This window comes from Taudactylus pleione, unplaced genomic scaffold (genome assembly GCF_031769625.1).
Source record: "Taudactylus pleione unplaced genomic scaffold, aTauple2 ptg000886l, whole genome shotgun sequence".
Classification (NCBI taxonomy): Eukaryota; Metazoa; Chordata; class Amphibia; order Anura; family Myobatrachidae; genus Taudactylus; species Taudactylus pleione.
Genome location: NW_028285287.1, coordinates 1,238,339 through 1,260,000, shown reverse-complemented (window position 1 = coordinate 1,260,000; position 21,662 = coordinate 1,238,339). Strand labels below are relative to the sequence as shown.

Here is a 21,662-nt window from a genome sequence, read left to right as displayed (position 1 = left end):
CCAATTAATAATGTTATAGGGGAAGGACATTCAACTGAAGCCAAATAAAGTGACTCGTCAGCTGCACTGTAGTTCAGAGCCCATTTGTTTTGCACGGAGCATTGCCTCTCTAATGTGCCCGCAGCTGAAACTTATTGGATGCTTGCAATGATGGTAGCTTCAGCTTGAGAAGGAAGGTAGGGGAGTTTCCTGCTCTGGGACCAGCAGTGTGCAGCTCTCCTGAGGTCACACTCGTTACTCTGGCAGTGCTGCAGCCACAGGGAGGAGGACCAGAGTTAAGCTGGGTACACACTAGATGATATGTTTGGGCGGATCGGACGACATATTGTACACATCGGCCAGTGTGTACCCGGCTATATCGCTGACTATGCCCGTTCTTGCGCATCGTCAGCGACACCGCCTGTTTGACCTGCATGCAGGTCCGACGAGCGATATAGTCAGTGGGGGCCATGCTGCCGAATGCAGCGTGGCCCCCACTGTCGCTCCGTCGCTGCTGACATTGGAAGTGTGTATGCACTTGCCAATGCCGGGACCAGCCGCAAATTACATCGTGCTGGGTACACATCGTTTAGTGTGTATCCAGCATTAGACTCCAGTCACTCTCTCCTTTGTTGTGGTATAACATGTCTACAGCACATGGTTTGAATGTCGACATTTAATATGTTGACATTCACAAGGTCGACTCTGACCTAATGTTTCTTCGCTTTTGAGTCTCGCTGTATATCTGTTCAGCTTCCACACCATGGGGCTGCTGACAAATAAGTAGAACACCATAGAATAAATATGCTGTGTGCCGTTTTACCTATATTGTACAGCAGTGTGCGTAGAGTAACTTGCATCATATTGCTATTTGCATGCTTACAAAGATAGTGCTCACATGTGCATGTGTGTAGACCTAACACTGGCATCTCCATTACAACTGAAGAGGTGGAAAAGGGCAGTCTGTTGTAGGCCGTATACAGTTGTGGCTTGTTCACGCAAATGCGGCTTATGCAGAACTGCAGAAAATCAAATATACACACCCGACTGGAGGCGCAGTTTTTGCAGCTGCGCGATGACAGGTGCAAATAGTTTGCTATGATTGTAACTTGGCGGAAGCTGGGCGGATACGCTTGCGATGCAAAGCCAGACACCACTCTAAATGAGTACAGCTCTGCGTATAGGTGGAAGTTGGCTATTTTGGTCTTTTTGTATTATTATTATTATTATTATTGTTTTTTTATACAGTAAGTGGCCTTTTTGCATCAGCTTACACATGTTGGGTACTCTGCTGTAAGGTACTTAGTACTTACCCTGCATTACCATTCTCTACAAAACTGCTTTTTACTTTGCCTTTGTACTTATTGCAATAATTATTTCATGGTATAGACTGAAGATTCTGTGAACCCTATCATCACATGGTTGATGATTAGAGTCTGTCAAACTTCACACAATGTGATGTCACAAGTTTTTCAGGAGTACTGTGGGCATACTACTGGCTGTTAATGGGATTGGTCACACTCCGTAATACTCATAAATATTAATAGCTGCTTTTAACGGATGTGGTATGATTTGTCGACCGTCGTCAGGTTGACTTGAGAATGTCAACATGGAGAATGCCGACATTCATTGTCTACATGGATATGTCGACATGATGAACGGTCGACAAACCACCCTTGGTGGCCCAATTGTAACTGATCCCGGCGGCAGCACCAGTGTCGTCTTCTGAGTTCCGGCGACCATGATGATCCAGTGTTCCGGGAAGTTTTTTTTTTTTTTTCCCCTGATCCTAATCCCTGGCCCTAAAACCCAACCTGACCGTTCCGATGTCAACATCGTAAACAAGGCGACATTCTTAGGTTGTCCACAAGTTGCCTGTGGACAGTTTGAACCATGTCGACTGTCTGTTGTCAACATCGTGGTGAATGTCGACAAGGTTACTGTGGACCTTCTCACCGGGTACTGCCTTTAACATAACTTACTTTTTTTTTTTAAATTTAAAGTAAAATTAATTCTTCGACAACGACATACAGGTAATATAAATTGTTATATGTTCAGATATGTGTAATGTTGCATACACACTAGACCAATGGTCGCCAAGCTGTAGCTCGAGAGTTACTGTTAGCTCTTGGTCTTTTTGGTAGCTCACCTACTCGCCTAGCTGCAGTACTGCTGAGTTAACTAGAAGGAAGTGCCTCTGTCATGTGCTCCACCATGGCATCGACGCCATGGGTGGAACCACAGGAAAGCACGTGATTGCCACAGCCTCTACAGCAATCACCTGATGTGCTTCCCCATGGTTCCACCCACGGCGTCTGCGATATGGCGAAGCGGGTGACTCCCGCCCTGCCCTACCTATATATTTTGCTCCTCTGCAGCACGTACCTCCTTGGAGCCGGTAATTAGCAGTGAAATGTGCCTATGCTTAGTGTTGTAGTTTGTAAATACAATTTATCACTGTAATAATTAAATGCATTGTTATTTTCTATGAATCCGATTTTTTTTTTTTTTTTTTAATTTTCATTGAATGACCTTCAATTGTTCAGTTATTTGCCAGATTTTTTGCTACAATATAAGGTAGCTCTTCAGGAGGTTTCATTTTTCGAAAGTAGCTCACACCTCAATTAAGGTTGACGACCACTGCACTAGACTGTGTATACGGCGATATTGTCTGCAGCGGTACACGGTGGGGGTGCCGACAGTGGTGAGTATATACACACTTACCAATGTCTGCCACGACGAACGACGTGGGGGGGGCTTTCAGCCGACTGGGGATATCGTTAACGACCCGCGGGAGCGAACATTGTTGGTGGTTCAGTGCAGACATACTGTACAATATGAACGATAACTATATCGTTATCGTTCATATCATTCATCAAAATCGTCTAGTGTGTATGCACCTTTATGTGTAGTGGTGTATAGGACAGACTAACCAAAAAAATAACCAAACTTACTTTCTAGGGAGCTCATTCAGACCCTCTTGCTAGATGCGTCCGGTCGCACCCTGCGTATGGAAATCCAGCGGACGGCAAGGCATTAGCACGCCCACTATGTCTTGGCGTGCGATCACTTTGTGTATGCAGGCGCCCACCATCCATTCCTAAGACGCCCACTTGTGCACGTCATCTCCTGGAGGTGCATAAAAACATTGGTACATTGAGCACCATCGAATGCGATCACATCGCTTGAGGTTGACTATACCCTCCCGCAAGCAGTGTGAAATCCCACCAAGTGACGTGTACCATGACGCTGCCTTTTAACTATGCACACCTCTGAAACAGCGTTGCAACACACTGGCACGCCTGCGCTCGCATCTCCACTCCCCCGTTTCTAGTGGACTGCCCCTGTCACCTCCCATAAACGGCCTCTCCTGTCACTCATTCAGATGGGCTGTCTATGCTGAGCGAGATAACGCTTCCCGATCTTTCGCAGTGGATCATGCACGCGCATTGCGATGCATGCGCAGATTGCAACCATCGGCCAGCTTCGAGCATTCGCATCATAGCGATACAGTCTGAATGAGCTCCTAAGATCTTATGTCTGCGTTGTTCCTAGTGTAGTAATAAGCTTAATATAGATTCCACAATATCTAGTGGACAGCTACACACTTCTTAAAATTAAAAGGTTTGACAAAAATCTTTATTAGTGTCCAAAAACAGCATGTAGATTTTGTACCATCTGTTCCTTTTTAAGTTTACTTCTGCTAAGCAAGTATAATGCTTTATGAAACATATTCTCATTGCTGAGATGATTTAGGAAACTTGGAATTTGCTGCTGTTTCCTTGCTGACTGTCGTCGTCTCTTCTGGTTTTATAGAAAGGACTTAAAAGGAAACTGAACTGAAATTTGCACCCATTTGTGAAAATAAGCATCTGAACTTTATAAAGGAAGGAAGCATTTAGAGCTATGTTAAGATTGGTATTCTAATTTGAATTGCCTCCACCTGAATAGTTCTGGAAGGCAGTGTGATCTTTAATAAGAGAACAATTGCAGGGTGCTTTCTTCTGTAATATCGTCTTCCTAGCTGGCACAATACTGTTTAATTTGTCACTGAATATACTTTCATGGCTGAATTTACAAAGCTCTAAAGAATACAAAATAATAGTTGCAGTATAAAGCGGTATCACTCCAATGGTTGAGAGGTGCTTCATTTAAAAACCTTGTTACTTGGAAACACCATGTAAACTTTCTGCAAAATTTCATGTTACTTTTGGATAGTTGGCAGTGTTCTGTAGCAGCATACCGATTATACATCCACATACTGACATATAGGAGATAATTCAATTAAAAGCATGGGCTGTGAGTTGCTGGTGTTGCACAGTTTCCCCAGAAACTCTTGTTCACAAACCTCACAGGTTTTCCTCTATAGTCCATGCAATGTCACTGAGCAAACTGAGCAATAAATTGCCTCCATAATTACATATTTTTCTGTTGCCTGAACAATGTTTTTGTGTTTTTTATTTATTTATCTGTTTTTCTCTTCATAGGGAAATTAATATCTGCTGGCTGGGGTCCTCATCACCATAGACCACTTGGCCTGGAACCTGTCCTACTCTGGTGAGTACTCCACCACAGTCCCATCTATTCCCTTCAGTATATCTAGCATCATTAAGCCGCTTACCCACAGCAAACTGAAAACCTTGCAGAACCTTCTGGTTTTATCTTGCCTCTTATTGCCTCTGAAGTGGACGTTGCAATAATCCAATTCTTATACTTTGCTGTCGCAAATAGACAGGACATTGGCAGGGTTTTTGTGTGGGTGACTATTTTACTGAAAGCTCAGCTAGACAACTAGTTTTAGCACACCCGTAACCTATTTTTGAAAATTTTTCTCTAACACACAAATGAGCAGTCCATCTACAAATAAAATGATTACCACTTAAAAATACACCAAACTGATATATGTAGGAAACCTTATAGACTGGCCCTTTACTTGTCATTCATGCACAAGAATATTTGTAAAAAAAAAAATTGAGAGAATTCTATTTGACAACCAAGCCATTGAACGTCAGGATGTTGAGCATTTTGAAACTAATAATGAGATATTGCTTCTATTTCTTTGACACTACGAAGTGTAAACTAGGTACAAGATTTGCTAGAAATATATATCTTCTTATAGTGTGATTTCACCATTTTCTGACAATATTGATCTAAAAATTAAAGCACAATAGAGTATAGTTTGCTTTCCACTATAAAACTGGTCTCCTTATCACTTCTGTACCTGATTTTTGCACCATACAGATAAAGGTGTGCACAACACATTTAAGGCTTAAAGTTACTTTCGAAATTTACCATTTTGACCCTCAATTGTTTAATTATATCTTAACTCTATTGCTAAAGGTCATCTCTTGGATCTGTTTTTTTTTTTTTTCTTTGTTAACCCACATTGCAGCTATTTCTTACACCAGACACGTACCCTTTGATATCACCGGCCATATTGAGAACTTGTGGAGAGATGACTCAAGCCTTGGTTAGTACTTTACCTCTCTCCAATCGGCTTCATAAGGTGGCGACACGCAAAAGATGCAATGTCGTCAACTATTTCCCTTGAATTCCCCAGGAAACTCACCGGCATTCCTGGACAGACGATATCTTGCTAAACTGTGCAATGTGACTAACGACCTATTTTGCGTCCTTAATGATTTCCTGTGCATTGTTAAGGAGATTGGCATATCTTACATGCAGTAGGTAAGATCTGAAGATACGACAAACGACCGCGGCACCTCGCATCGGATCGTTATATCTGGAAGCTGCACGATTTGCACGTTTTTAAACTATGTATCGTTCCTATGCATCGTTTTCGTGCAAATCATGCCTAAAATCGTCCAGTGTGTGGGCACCTTAACTGTCATTTTACAAACACAGCCTGTAAAGTGGCACAAGCTGATTGGTTGGTACTTTACCTCTCTTCGCTTTATCTCTCTACAAGGTTTGATACATCCAACCCCCCCCTCCCCCCTTCTTCCATATCACAGTGTATGGAATTTTGTTTTGGGGCCAACTTCCCAATATGGTCTGTGCTATTCAAGCTTATGTGTCCCCAGAAGGGCCACAGTGTCTGATTTAATATAATGTAGAAATATATTGGTAATTGTAGCTGACCGCTTTTGTGTGTGTGTGTCTGTGAAACATCATATTTTGTCTACATTAATGGTAAACAAAATGGATTAAGAATTGCTCTGATTAGTAGAAGTAATCTAACCCAATGATATGTAAAATTCAAGTGAACTTGTTTGGTAAAAAGATGGGAAAAAACTCAAAGCAATACTTTATGAAAACATCAAACTAACAATAATGCAATTATAATTTCCTGGAGGTGTAAATATGCAGTATCAAGGACCTATAACTACTAAAGACTCTGGGCCTGATTCAGAGCCGGACGCTCTGACCAGAGCGCTCGCTCTGAATCAGGGCCCTCCTACCTAAACTTGGAGCAGCCTCTTGGACGCTCGCATAGCTAGTGATGTCAGAGGGGCCGGACCCAGACGGTAGGCGTTCCCATGGGAACGCCTCCGTCTGGCAGCCACGCCCACCAAAGGAGGCGTGCTGTCAATCAACATCAACAGCACGCCCCCTTTGGTGCGAGACCTGGAGCAACGGCTTCTCCGCCGCTCCCCGGGTCTCGTGCATGCGCACGACGGAGCTTCCTCCATCGTGCGCATGCGCACTAGGGCACCATCGACCCGCTTGCGAGCTCTCAGCGCTCGCGAGCGGGTCTGAATCAGGCCCTCAGTCTCTAGTCAACATTATGGGGTATATTTACTAAAGTGGAGATGATGCCCATAGCAACCAATCAGATTCTAGCAATTATATTCTAGAAAAGGGGTCGCCAACCTTAATTGTGTTGTGAGCTACTTGAGGAAATTAAACCTGCTGAAGAGCTACTAAAATTGTAAAAAAAAAATCTGGCTAATAACCGAACAATTTAAGGTCATTTAAATGAACAAAATGTTTAATACAAAACAACAATGCATTTAATTATTTCAGTGATATTGTTGTAATTTCTAAATAAAGTTTAAGAACAGGAACATTTCACTGTTAATTACCAGCTCGAAGGAGGTACGTGCAGTAGAGGATCCAAAGATATAGGCAGGGCTGCTGTGTGATTGTTGACTCGGCAACCATGAAGCTAGGTGAGCTACCAAAATTAAGGCCGTGAGCTACGGGGTTGGAGAAGGTGCTAGATAAATGATAAATAGAATCTGATTGGTTGCTATGGGTAACATCTCCACTTCTAAAAACCTGCACATTAGTAAATATATCTCTGAGAGAACTCTCCACATATTAATAATCAGGTAGTCCAAGTCCCAAAGCATGGATAAGTCTGTTCTTTGTAAATAAGCTGACTCAATGGTAAAACGATCCCATTCTTGTCCTCCTGTATAGTCAAGCAATAGCCAATTGATAAATATTCCACAAATTTTGTTTCAATTTGTAGATAAATATATCCAAATTGGCATGTCCACATGTTCTATGTAAAACAAATTAGTATTTTCTGTTCTCGCAAGTCCCTGACAATAATTGCAGTCAAAATCAGTTAAAGGTTTGGGGGAGCACAGTTGGTGTAATGGTCAGCATTACTGCCTCACAGCACTGAGGTCTTAGGTTTGATTCTGACCATAGCACTAACTGTGTGGAGTTAGTCATTTCTCCTCGTGTTTACTTATGGTTTCTACTGGTGCCCTGGTTTCCTTCCACACTACAAAAATATACTTGTAGGTTAATTGGCTCCCAACAAAAATTAACCTTAGTGTGTACATGTGGCAGAGAATATAGGTTGTAAGCTCCACTGGGGCAGGGACTGATGCGAATGGCCAAATATTTTCTGTAAAGCGCTACGGAATATGTGTGAGCTATATAAATAACTGATGATAATAATAATAAAAAGGATGCATGATGTAAGGAGCAGAGAGACTTTTGTATGCCCTCTGAACTTTTTGTACTGTAAAACTTCAACTGTACTACTTTCCTGTCTACTATCGCATTACATGACATGCTGAGATGCAGTGACAGTCATACTTGTTTGAGTTTTGAAATAAAGTTAAGGATTTGTAGAAAGATACCTTTTTAAAAAAAAATAAAAAATACATGCTTAAAAGGTACTTACCCTGCTATAAGAAAATAATAGCCTCTATGGTTCCCAAACTTTCTCAATTCGAGGCACCTTGAGATTTTCCATAATTTTTTCAAGGCACCCGTTAAGCCAAAATAATTACCGTGCAGTCCCGTTTTATAAGTAGTTGGGTCAAAATAATGTAATAAGTATTTAAAAAAGAAAGCGAAAAACTGTGCTATTCTTACCCATTGCCCCTTCCATCTCTCTCCCTTTGCCTCATCCGTGTCTCTCCCTTTGCCTCATCCGTGTCTCTCCCTTTGCCCCATTGCCTCATCCATGTCTCTCCCTTTGCCCCCTACATGTCTTTCCCATTGCCCCCTCCATATCTCTCCATTTGTCCCTTTCCATGTCCCTCCCTTATTTACCTTTTAGTTGTGATCGTCAGCGCTGTTCTGCAGCATTGCTCTTCAGATCAGACACTTCGGGGTAAATTTACTGAAGTGAGAGTTTTTAGAATGGAGATGTTGCCCATAGCAACCAATCAGATTCTAGCTATTATCTTCTAGAAGGTGCTAGTTAAATGTTGAATCTGATTGCTATGAGCAACATCTGCACTTCTAAAAGCTCTCACTTTAGTCAATATACTCCTTCCTGTCTGATCTCCCACAACGCACTGCATTGTAGGACACCATTCAGCAACAGGCAGTATTCGCTGCCTGTTGCTTTCCCACACGTGCAAAAAAAATAAATACACTGGCTGGCCTCTTTAGAGGCACCCTGGTTACAGTGTTACGGCACCCCAGGGAGCCGTGGCGCACAGTTTGGGAACCGCTGCTCTATGGGAATACTGCTTTAATATTGGCTAAGGCAGTGGTTTCAAACTCTGTCCTCAGGACCCCACACCATTCACGTTTTCCAGGTCACCCACCAGGTGCACAGGTGTATTCATTATTCACTGACACATTTTAAAAGATCCACAGGTGGAGATAATTATTTCACATGTGATTCTGTGAGGAGACCTGAAAAACATGCAATGTTTGGGGTCCTGAGTACCGAACCTGTGGGCTAAAGCTGGCCACACACTTGACCAACTTACATCCAACCAGCCAACTAGTTGATTGGTTGCAATGAAATTCTGGTAAGGTATGAAAGCAAATGACAATCAGCAATTTGCTCCCAAATGCCGGAAAATGGCCAAAAACTGTTAAATGTTTGATCTAAACAATTTGTTCAAGCAACAAACTTATCTGAACGACCATTTTCATCTGTTTTCTGGCATTTAGGAGACAATTGCTGATCATCATTTACTCCCATTCCTTACCAGATTTTCATTCCAACCAATCAACTATTTGGCTGGTTGGATGAAAGTTGGTCTAGTGTGTGGCCAGTTTAAGGGATTAACCACATCCTTACAATTAAGGCCCCCATACATCAGCAATTGATTGCAGCAATCGTGCAATTTGCAATCGAGTGTGTATAAAAATCTTTCCCTTTTTCAATCGATTGTGGCAATTCTGCAGTCTGCACTCAATTGAAAAAGGGAAAGATTTTTATACGCAATCGATTGCAGATTGCACGATTGCTGCAATCAATTGCTGATGTATGGGGGGCCTTTACTCTAAATATAATCAGTCCTAAATTTTCCACCTGTGGCAGCAGCATACCTGGTTCAGGACATTTTGGAAAAGGACTAAAGGCCCCGATACATCAGCAATCGATTGTGGCAATTCTGCAATCGATTGTGGCAATTCTGCAATCGATTGTGGCAATTCTGCAATCGATTGTGTATAAAAATCTGCAATGTATGGACTTCGCAGATCGCAACCAAAAAGTGATTGGAATTGTTAAATCAGATTGTCCAACATGTTGGATTTCACAGATCGATTGGGGCTGTAGATTGCTAGTGTATGGACATGATCTGCAGATGTGCAGACCATTACTAGTAAAATGATAGGCTTTTCAAGATTGGCAGATCTGTGTTTGCTGCAATCGATCTGCAAATCACTGAAAAAGATCTGTAATGTATGGGCGCAGATTGTTAGATTGAAGATTTATTGCCCGATTTTAGGATTTCCCAAATTCTTCCATTGTAGTTTCCAGATTGCTGATGTACAGTATGGGGGCCTAAACATAGACTGTTACAGATCTGGAACAGTTGAAAAGGAAATAGGAGTTCTCCTAGGCACACATGCACTGGTGGTGCAATAAATGGTGAACAGTTTAGGGGTTTTACTCTGTAGGATTGTTAAAACTATTCGGCAAATCGAAGGTAAAGGACTTGCTGGGGATGGTTATCTTTTCAGCAAGCAGATAAGGCGGTGGATTGGATTGCTGGCCTGCTTGTGAACCCTGCTTAATGAATGGTTGCTAGGCAAATTGAATCTCAGTCAGTTTAATCCTCTGGATGTCATGTACAGGTCCATTCTTTGAGAAGGAAAGCAGCACCAGTCACATAATTGACAGAAGGTCAGCTGAGAATAACTATCGACAAATGGATGGTTATGTTACACAGCGGCCTGTTGATATCAGACTCTGGAAAATTCTGCATTAGAGCGAATACACCATATATGTCAGTTCTGACATGCAGCATTATCACAGGTACCTTTGAAGAGAATTCACCTATAACATCGCTGAAGAATGAAGCACAAGATGCCAAGTGACTGCATGCATGGTGTAGGTAACCTTCAACTTCTCTGTGTATGTATATTTATTTATGTTGGTGTGTATGTATGTGTGTGTGTGTGATTGATTCACTACTACCTGTGTCAGTGTTTTTTACAGAGTGCCGCCTACATGCTATGTACTATATATATATATATATATATATTTTATACATATACATATACACACACACACACATCCACAGTTCTGCCGGCACTCAATGTATTACATACAGCGTGGTCCTGTGCCAGAATATAACCAACGAATACCTCCAAAAGAGAAACTGCACTAGGACACCATGTAACTGTAGAAAAATTATTGTATTAGAAGACAACGAAGGGGCGGTTGCTCCGAAACTGTTGTCTTCTAGTACAAGACTTTCTCTACAGTTACATGGTGTCCTAGTGCCGTTTCTCTTTTGGAGGTGTGTGTGTGTGTGTGTGTGTGTGTGTGTGTGTATATATATATATATATATATATATATATATATATATATATATATATATATACACATACACACCCACACAAACACACTGCGTCTGGAAATTATTCACAACGCTTCACTTTTTCCACATTTTGTTATGTTACAGCCTTACTCCAAAGTGGAATAAATAAATTTTTGTCCTCAAAATTCTACACACAATACCCCATAATGACGACGTGTAAAGTTTTTTTTTATTTTTGCAAATTTTAATTAAAAATAAAAAACTAAAATCACATGTACATAAGTATTCACAGCCTTTGCCATGAAGCTCAAAATTGAGCTCAGGTACATCCTGTTTCCACTGATCATCCTTGAGATGTTCCTACAGCTTAATTGGAGTCTACCTGTGGTAAATTCAGTTGTTTGGACATGATTTTGAAAGGCATACACCTGTCTATATAAGGCCCCACACTTGACAGTGCATGCCAGAGCACAAACCAAGCATGAAGTCCAAGGAATTGTCTGTAGACCTCCGAGACAGTATTGTCTCGAGGCACAAATCTGGGGAACGGTACAGAAAAATATCTGCTGCTTAGAAGGTCCCAATGAGCACAGTGTCCTCCATCATCCGTAAATGGAAGAAGTTTGGAACCACCAGGACTCTTTCTAGAGTTGGTCGGCTGTCTAAACTGAGTGATTGTGGGAGTCAGTGAGGTGACCGAGAACCCAATGGTCACTCTGTCAGAGCTACAGCATTCCTCTGTGGAGGGAGGAGAACCTTCCAGAAGGACAATCATCTCTGCAGCAATCCACCAATCAGTCCTGTATGGTAGAGTGGCCAGACGAAAGCCACTCCTTGGTAAAAAGCACATGGCAGCCCACCTGGAGTTTACCAAAATGCACCTGAAGGACTCTCAGACCATGAGAAACCAATCTTTGCCTCATCAGACCAGAGAATTTTAACTCTTTGGTGTCAATGCCAGGCATTATGTTTGGAGGAAACCAGGCACCGCTCATCACCAAGCCAATACCATCCCTACAGTGAAGCATGGTGGTGGCAGCATCATGCTGTGGGGATGTTTTTTCAGTGGAGGGAACTGGGAGACTAGTCAGGATAGAGGGAAAGACAAATGCGCTCTTGACCTTAGACTGGGGCGAGGGTTCATCTTTAAGCAGGACAACGACCCTAAGCACACAGCCAAGATATCAAAGGAGTGGCTTCAGGACAACTCTGTGAATGTCCTTGAGTGGATCACTAGCAGGTACATACTGTGGAATATCGTTGCTGCACATCAGTTATCCCATTTGTAGCTTTTGACTTTGATCACATTAGTGTTTATGAAGAGACCAGTATAGTAAGATGCCAGGTGGTGCTTTACTGGTATCTTATACAGACAATATTGGAGATCCTTTTATGTTGCATTGTGTGCACGTTTGTCTAGTCTATGTTGTGTATGTACCGGTATTTGTTTATACTGTTTTAGTGCGTGCACACTATTTACTATTGTTGGGAGCTAGTTCCCGCTTACTTTTTTATTTATTAAACATACTATTCAGTTTATTTTGTATCAGACTATTTCTTGGTGAGTATGTGAAATCTTTCTATCTTTTCAGCCCATTACACATACAGGATTGGTGTTTTCCTGTTTTTTCCCTAGCAGCTACCATTTATATTAGGTTAAGTTCAGCCTGACATACCTGGCTTACCTCCATCCACCCAACACTGGGCCTGATTCAGCAAGGATCGTAACCTGCGATCACGCACGCAATAGGCCAATTGTTACGTTCTGCTCATGCGCGATCACTACACTGTATCGGGACTGCGGTCGCAGTGGCTTCGCAGAGTGATTAACAGGAAGTACTGTTTGGGGGTGGACAGCAAAACGTAGGCGTGCCAGTGTGTTTGAACGATGTTGCAGGGGCGTGCATAAACTATTCATTGCGACCATATGCAGCTTTTCTACTCACTGCGTGCGATGAAATTAGCGAATCCTCAGTAAAGTCAGAGCTTGAAACGATGGTTTCGCAGTTTTGCTAAGTATTATGGACGTGTGTAAGGTAAGGTTGGCATCCTTATGTTGTGCTGCGATCGCAGAGGATTAGCATATCTTCACAGTGAGACTGCGTGCATATTCGCTATTGCAATCGCAGTGATCCGTACTGAATCAGGCCCACTCATGAGGAACTAGGTTTACAAGTTCCTCCCCATTTATTGTGGCAGACCTGATGTATAAATGTCTTGCCTTGTTTTTGATTCAATTTACAAAAGTTTTTCATATCTGAAATAATGCTATATTATTTTGGCGAATATTGAATAATCATTTATCCTCACTGATTTTGTAAATGATAGAAAGCATGAAAACTATATATTTCTACTTTTGTTTTCTTTTTTCTCTGAAATTTGGCTGTGTCTTCCAGTGCGGATCTGAGCATCGGAAGGCAAGCTGTGTAAATATTGTGACAGTTGGAACAGTGCGTGTTCTTAATGTGAAATTTTATTTTGTGTATTTAAAGCTTAGCTTCCTTATAATCTACAGATAAGACATTTGAATTTTAATTAAAATCAAGAATATTTGGTTTTGCATATTATCATGCTATTACTATATTACTGCTTAGAAGTTGTAGATCACGCCATTCAGTCTTTTTTAACTACTGTTAAACATCTCAATGCCCATATTGGAGATTATTTTCTGCAGCTGGAACACTGTAGGGTGAAGGAGAGCGTTGCACGTTTGAAATACTTGACAGCAGGTTTCCATCACTTTAGGTATTAAGGAACTGAGTGATCGTGTTGCCCTTGGGTTTAACCTAGATGAGAATCTGCAAGAATGACACTGCAAACAAATGATTATCTCACAGGAGTGCCCCAAGCCCAACACTCCTCCTGTTCATTCCTTCATTTTTATCTTTTTTTTTTTAGAGTGGTTTAACTGTAAGTTGCTTTCAGTTGTGCACAGATGAAGGGCACGCTGTATTAACTGAAAAATACAAATGTAATTCATGTTTGTTGTGAGGTACCATAGAACAGTCTATCAGGGAACAGCCAGCCTTCCAACCACAACTGCACAACCAGTAGTGTAATTACGGAGGAATGGGCGGTAACGTTCTTGTCAAACAGTTTTTTGGGACAAAGGCCCTGATTCAGAGCTGGACGCTCTGACCAGAGCGCTCGCTCTGAACCAGGGCCCACCTCCATAAATATGGAGCGTCCTCCTGGACTCTCGTATAGCTGTGGGTCACCACCCACAGCATATACGAGCGTGCAGGGTGATGGTCGCGATGGTCTTGACCATCGCGACCATCGCCACTGCGAGCAGAAGCCTGCGGTTGAGTTTCTCAACCGCAAGGCCAGGAGTGATTTTGGCTCTATCAGAGCCAAAATCACTCCCACTGACATCACTAGTGATGTCAGTGGGGCCGGCTTCTGACGGTAGGCGTTCCCTTGGGAACGCCTCCGTCTGGCAGGCACGCCCACCAAAGGGGGCGTGCTTTGACAATCATCATCGACAGCACGCCCCCTTTGATCAGACACAACGAGCGAAGGCAAGTCCTTCGCTCGTCGCGTCTTGCGCATGCGCAGTGCACACCATCAACCCACTTGCGAGCGGACAGCCGTTCGCGAGTGGGTCCGAATCAGGCCCAAAGTCACGATGTTCCGAAAAGTAATGGAGGAATTTTTAGTTTTTGTGTATGGGTTGTCTTGTAAAATCTGTATACTAATGCTGCTAAGTGTGTGTCTACAGCACCGTCCCCTCCATCCCTCACAATAGCTAGCCATGGGTGGGGGGAATACTTCCCTCTGACTGATGCAGCTACTATACACCCAGAATTGAGGGCACGTCCCCTCCCTCCCCTCACGGCTTTCACCAGCTCCTGTAAATCCGCCCAGCTGTGCCTGTCCCACCTCTCACCCATATCAATCTGTCCACTCATATAATCCAGGAAAGAAACATGCCCGCTCTGTTTTACCCATATTGTACGCGGTACTAGCTGCGTGGCAGGATTGATGCCATATATTTATACAAAACAGAAAGACATCTGTTTTATATTCATCTAAACATTTAAGCTAGCTGCCCGCCATTAAGGTACCCCAAGCTCTGCATGTTCCTACACTAGCATACTGTATATGCTGAACAAACCATTAGATTATTTCGTCCAGGTCGATACTTCAGAAAAGGACGGGGCAAACATTGCAGGGAAAGAGTGGAAGGGGGACATGGTGGTGTGTGTGTGTGTGTGTGTGTGGGGGGGGGGTATGGTAGAGAGATAAGTAATGGAATCAGGTAAAGAGCGAGGGATGAGGATAGCCAAATAAATTATTGGACATGTGCAGAGACACACAGAAGTGGGAAAGGGATCCATAGGATGGGAGGGGCCAGAAGACATGGAAGGGGGCGGGTACACAAAAAAGGGGGTGTAGCCAGCAACGCTGATCACAACAGCTAGCAACCCGACGCTCACTACCCCCAGCAGCCCTGTGGGAAAAGGAGACTCGGCAGAGACAGGAGGAGGGGCACAGAAAAGGAGGGTAAAGACGAAAGGAAACCAATACTAAGGTAAATGGTAGTAAAAAGGTAGAGGATGAGGAATTAAGGGAGACTGGAGAAACTGGAGGAATAGGGGGAGAATGGAGGAAGAGGGCCAACAATAGGGAGAGACAAGAGGAAGAGTGGAAGGGGTAGGAATTGTGGGGGGAGGAAGAGAGGAAAAACGGAAAGCAGTCGGGAAGCCGATGGACGGAATCCCAACCGTTGGGTTCCCAACGGTCTAATCCCGGCAAGGGCTAAAGAATACCGACGCCTGTCCCTTTACCTAAGCCGGGAGCCCGACACCCGGCTTACCGAGTGAAGGTAAGCCGGGTGCGGGCAGCCGCGAGGGGGGGGGCTAGGTTTAGGGTTCCCGGGGGGACTTAGGGTTAGGCACCCCCCTGAAGGACTTAAGTTTCGGCGGAGGGGTAGGGGGGAGTTAGGTTTAGGAACTTATAGAGGGCATTAGGGTTAGGCACTTGGGGGGGAGGTTAGGGTTAGGCGGGAGAATAGGTTAGTCATTACTTACCTGTCGACAATCAGGATTTTCACTGATGCCGGGATGCCGCTGTCGGGATTTAAATCGTACTGAATCCGGAAAAACTCTGCACAATAACTAATAACCTGCCAAATGACTGGTATAAAGACCAAGGGGGTCTATTTACTAAGCAGTGTTAGGAGACAAAGGCCCTGATTCAGAGCCGCTCGTAAGCAGACGCTCGTTTGTTCTGACCGTTGTTCGCACATCTGTGCATGCGTACGGATTTTAATACGCATGCGCAAACCAGTCAGTGCGGACGAAAATCGTTTGTTCGCTATATAGCGAATGCCTGCTATTTTGAGTGACAGAAGGAGGCGTATGTGGGTGGTAACAGGGGAAGGTGCTTGAAAACGGGGGTGTGGAATTCTAACGCAGGCGTGCTTAAAGGTCAAAACGGGCGTTTTAAGGGAGTGCATAAGTAATACAGCAGCGTCATTGACCACGTCACTTGGTTTTCTTTTACTCAGAACTGCTCGCAAAATAGCGGTTAAAAAAACCAGCCACAAGAATAGCGAGCAGTTCATACGCTGTTCGATGTACTCGATTAATCTAATAAATAGCGGACATGACGTATGGTGCGAGCGGCAAGGGGGCGTATTTTTCAAAATTACAACCGCAAGTTTTGCTCGCTCGTTCAGACTTAGAGGCGTGAACAGACCGCAATTAGCGAACGGTTCATTTGAATAGCCACCCCTTGTTTTAGAACAAACGACCGCAAATAGCGAGCGGCTCTGAATGAGGGCCAAAGATAAATGAGATAAGGTGTCAGCCAATCAGCTCCTAACTGCCATCTCACAGGCCGTGTTTGAAAAATTTACATTTGGGAGCTGATTGGCTGTCACCTTATCTCATTTCACTTTGTCTCATAACACTGCTTAGTAAATAGACCCCCTTAGAATTCTGCATGACATGGTAATTTATGACATGTGCAAAGCCTTCTGGAACATAACAGTTATATAAGTCTGGAAGTATCCTAATATGAGTTTATATAAATACTGGCAATACACAGGTTCTACCCAAAGCCAGAGGGAAAAAAAATGGCAAACTAAACAATATATGTAAATGAATATTGTGTTTATTCTTTGTGTGGAGAGGATTGAGCTGCAGTTGAGAGAGCATTACATGTACTGTTTATCATTGCTGTTATAATGAGTCATTTTCTGCAGCCTTAACTACCATCAATGTAACAGAGCAGTAGAACTTGCATGTTCCTGCTGATTATGTACTAAAAATTTAGAAACTGGTGAAGAACAGGGACCAGGGGAACAGTAAACCAATTATGAAAAGGCTATCTAAAATAACCTGCGTTTCCAAGAGACACAGTTGCTCCAAATTTGAATAAGCTATATGTATATTTTGAGAAGATTCTGATTTATTGTCTGCACACGAACAAATATTGTAACCAGAGATTAGCTTTTTGGGTAGCCCTAATCATGATCCTATCCATCCTTCCACAAGTCTGTGGGGTGAATGCTAATCATCCCTCCACAGGGGTGGGGGGGTGGTGGGGCGGTGGCAACGAAGGCCGTTCTTTAACGGCAGCATAGCTACAAGTTGCGTATGTATGTATTGGTTTATTGTACAATTATAGTCAGTATTATCTTTTTATTGTTTTCATAATTAAAGTAACATTGAACTGAAAATACAATTTGTTAATAAGAGCTTCTAATAACATTAACTGATGTGCATAAAAATACCCTTCCAATGACAGTATAGTTAATTCTAGGTCCAGCGCTGGTCGTAAGAAGGGCACTGTAGCGTGCCCGCAAAAGGGGACGTATCTTTAAGCTGGGCTGCTCCCAAGCTTTCCCCTCACTGTGAATAGATGCATGCGCACGGCATCTATTAACCGGTGGTAAGCGCTGCACCGCAATTTTTCCCCCAGTGGGACACTGCGGCCCGTGGGTAGGGATGGCACCCGGCAGGCTGTTTCAGCAGGGCGCCTGTAGGTCGGGCAGGACGCATTTTTCCATGTTAAAATCGGGCAGGGCGCTGTGCCCAGGTATTACAGCTTAGCAGGAAGACTATTACAGTACGTAAAATTTGTGACATTTAATTTATTTTTGATGTGAAATTGAGTATGAAATATTTTGTCATCAGCTCTTTGCAGAATGAGGATAAAGAGGCTAATGCAGGGTACACACTTAAGCGACCGCTCGTCCCAACGACCGATTTGGTAAGCTATACACACTTACCAGTTGGCCACATGATATGTCTGGCCAGACATCACGACTGGGTGGGCATTTAAGTTTGCCTGCCCAGTCGTGATGTCAGTGTTGGATCTTCCTGCTTCCAGTGTATGGGCGGTCGTTGGGTCGTCCGTACGACAGATGTACCTATATATCTGCAAGATCTATCGACACTGGCTGTGCTGCAAGGCCAACCTGATATGTCTGCGAACTACGTCTTTCACGGACATATTATCTGTAACACATGGACGTTTGCACCACGCAGGTCTTTGTCGGCTATACGAAAGACCTATCACATGATGTGTGTCCAACTTAACTATAATATTCAATATTGACAAGAAGTAAGCAGTGTATAGGAGAATGTTTCCCCTATTCACAATATACCTCAGTGATCGCACTGAGAGACAAATTATGTGGGTCCCAGGGACCCATCATTTAAAAAACTTGGCATCCTACATCATTGTTTCTGGGTCCCATTTTTATTTATTGTTATTTCATATATCAAATAGCAGTGCAGATCGCAGTCCCCACTATTATCAATGGGGACAACGAACTGAACCCTATGTACTAAGCTCCAGTATAGCCACGGTAGGTTACATTACCTTCAGATGGTGTAAACTACTGTATGCCTATGAAGGCAATATCTCATCTGCAGCCCCCGACTGGCTCTGGAAGCTAACACTGGGCCTGATTTAGAGCCGCTTGTAAGCGGCCGCTCGTTCGCTCCGAGCGATGTTCGCACATCTGCGCATGTGTCAACCAGTCAGTGCGGTTGGAAATCGAGCGCTCGCAAAATAGCGAGTGCCTGCTAATTTGAGTGACAGGATGAGGCGTTTGTGGGTGGTAACAGGGGAAGGTGCTTGAAAACGGGGAGTGGAGATCCGAACGCAGACGTGCCAAACGGTCAAAACGGGCGTTTTAAGGGTGTGCATAATTAACAAAGCAGCGTCATCGACCACGTCACTTGGTTGTTTCTTAGCCTGAACTGTTCGCATGATTGCGGTAGGAAAATCCAACCACAAGCACTGCGAGCAGTTCAGACGCCTTTGAATGTACTCGATTAATCAAATAAATAGCGGAGATGACGTAGGATGCGAGCGGCCAGGGGACGTCTTTACAAAATAGCGAGCGCATGTTTCGTTCGCTCGCTCAGATATAGAGGCATCAACAGACCGCAAAGAGCGAGCGCTCAATTTAAATAGCCGGCCCATTTTTCTGAACAAGCAAGCGCAAATAGCGTCCGGCTCTGAATCAGGCCCACTGTGTGCATGCGCAGTGTCCGTTTCCCCCAGAGGAGTAGTGTAAGACTTGTACTAAATGCTGGGGATATAACTAGCAGGGACAGCGCTTACCGCAACCACTGTCCCTGCAAGTTCCCTTTTGTACATATAGCGGGGATATTTAATTAATGATGAAAATATCCCCAGTGATACGGATACATAATAATCGCAGCTGGTCCGCGATTATTAGTACATAGACCCCCTTAACCATCTTTAGTAAAATATATTGCTTTTCAACATACTTGTTGACATCAATTATTCCTCACTGGTTACCAACTCCTATTTCATACTTGATATTGTTATGGGGACAATTGTGAAGAGGAGATCCACCTTTGGCTTGATACCTCATACCGACGATCACTCGATTGGCTGATGGAGTTACGTTGCACTCTCCGTCCCTGTTTGCAATCTAAAATGACCAGGCGGCATTGACACGTGAACCACTTTGTTCTGATGCCGCTACAAACAATGTTCCGGCTCCCTCCACGCTGTGCCATCCACGACATCCTCTGTGCATCACGATGGTGACTGTGAGCGTCATGTGGCTATTACATGTGTGCCGCTGCTTCCTTCTGAGATAGGAACCGTGGACTTTTCCATGGTGGATTATACACTTGACTTCCCTTCCCTTAGTCTGAGGTACTGCCTTGATTACAGGGTGCTAAGTGAGTATCCACTATTAAATTATCTGTTGCAATCAGCCACATATATACGAGACTATTATGAACAGTAGTGGATATATAAAGTTACAGTTTCCTCTAGAAGACTGTACATGCTTGCAATTTACCAATGCCGGGATATGTGTAAATAATCAGAGGTGAATTGTTACATATTTATAGCTCTGAAAGGATCTCCGAGGCTATCATCTAGAGTTACCAATTTGTATCAGTCAATTAGATACTCACTTCTCCACTGGATACATATATGGTTATATTAACTCTGAATTCTCTCTTTTTATATATATTTTTCATATATTTTTGATTTTTATTCCCAACTTCATCTGCAACCATTTTTTATAGGAGTCTGATCAACTCTTATATTGTTGAATGCATATTATTATTTTTTATGCTTAATATGATTTATTGTGCTAATTGTTTTTAATTGTTTATTAAAAACTATTTAATTTGTTTATGGGCATTTGCCCTGAATAAAATACATATGTATATTTTTATTCATATTATGTGTGCTGTACTGATGTCCCAGCTTGAATATTAAGGCACAATATCCTTTTTCTTATTGTTATGGGGACACATTGGTTTGAGATGTAATTGACCTTACCACAACACCCAAGAAGCTGAACGCAGCATATTTTCTACTTTTTTTTGCATCTTTTATAGGTGGGGTATTAGTGCGGCAGCACCCTCGAACAACAGAATCCATATCTCAGGGCACAGGGAACAAACCTTCTGTATCTTTACCCCCATACATATAGGAACTCTGCCCTTTTCCTAATTCTGACCCATAGGCTTTCTGTGTCCTCCCATTCTGTGTGTACTCTTCTTGCTCATGGCAGGCTGCAGCCTCATACTGTACAATACCCAGCACCTCCTGCCCCGCTACCACTAGCCTCCTCCACAGACATGATTCCCTCATATGGCTTCCTCTGCAGTCAGTCATCTGGCTCCTGTAGATTACCTACGGCGCACTGCGTCTTTCCCCAGTAATGTAACTGCCTCATCCCCTGCCCAGCGGTGACAGTCCCCGACCACACACGGCAGGCTGAAGTCCTGGACGAATCGATCTGGATCCTATGCGGAGCGGGAGATCACACTCGCACACTCCTCCCCTTCCCCTGCCATTGGAGCATAAAACAAAGTTATTGCCGGTCACATGACAGTGCTGTGGTGCTGATTGGTCACAGTGCATCCTGAGGGACCCAGCAGGTTTCTGTTTGAGTCCCCACCTTCAATTCGTCGGTAAAATACTGTATGCGCTATAGGGCGTGTTTGCGATCACTGATAACTTATCGTCAGTACTGATAAGTTTTCGCAAATTTTGCCTACAAA

At 43.3% G+C, this 21,662-nt stretch overlaps 1 protein-coding gene across 1 annotated transcript in view; it reads left to right on the top strand.

Moving 5' to 3' along the window:
* FAM222B (family with sequence similarity 222 member B) overlaps positions 1-21,662 on the top strand; it is a 189,192-nt gene that overhangs the window by 67,930 nt on the left and 99,600 nt on the right. The window contains exon 3 of the mRNA XM_088458991.1: positions 4,467-4,536. The gene's annotated coding sequence lies outside the window, so the exon portion shown is untranslated. The remainder of the gene's footprint in view (positions 1-4,466; positions 4,537-21,662) is intronic.